The sequence below is a fragment of the Anneissia japonica genome, unplaced genomic scaffold, assembly GCF_011630105.1.
Source record: "Anneissia japonica isolate Jap-2015-1 unplaced genomic scaffold, ASM1163010v1 scaffold287602_len1038180_cov171, whole genome shotgun sequence".
Taxonomy (NCBI): Eukaryota; Metazoa; Echinodermata; class Crinoidea; order Comatulida; family Comatulidae; genus Anneissia; species Anneissia japonica.
This window is the reverse complement of record NW_022734061.1, coordinates 582113-582331: the sequence shown is the minus strand read 5'-3', so window position 1 is coordinate 582331 and position 219 is coordinate 582113.

Below are 219 nucleotides of genomic sequence, written 5' to 3'. Positions count from 1 at the left end.
GCAGATCCAGGAATTCGAAAGAGAGGTGAACCATGGAGGGACTTTCACAGACCGAGGAACCACCCACCTCAGCCCCACCATGGTTGGGGCTGAGGTAAGAAAATTTATGATTAGGATATCTCTAGATGGCTGGAAATTACACTTTTGCACTTCAATTTGAATATATTTTTCTTTTTTTTTCCTTAAACAAATGAAGGTGGGGGGGGGGGGTTTTGAACC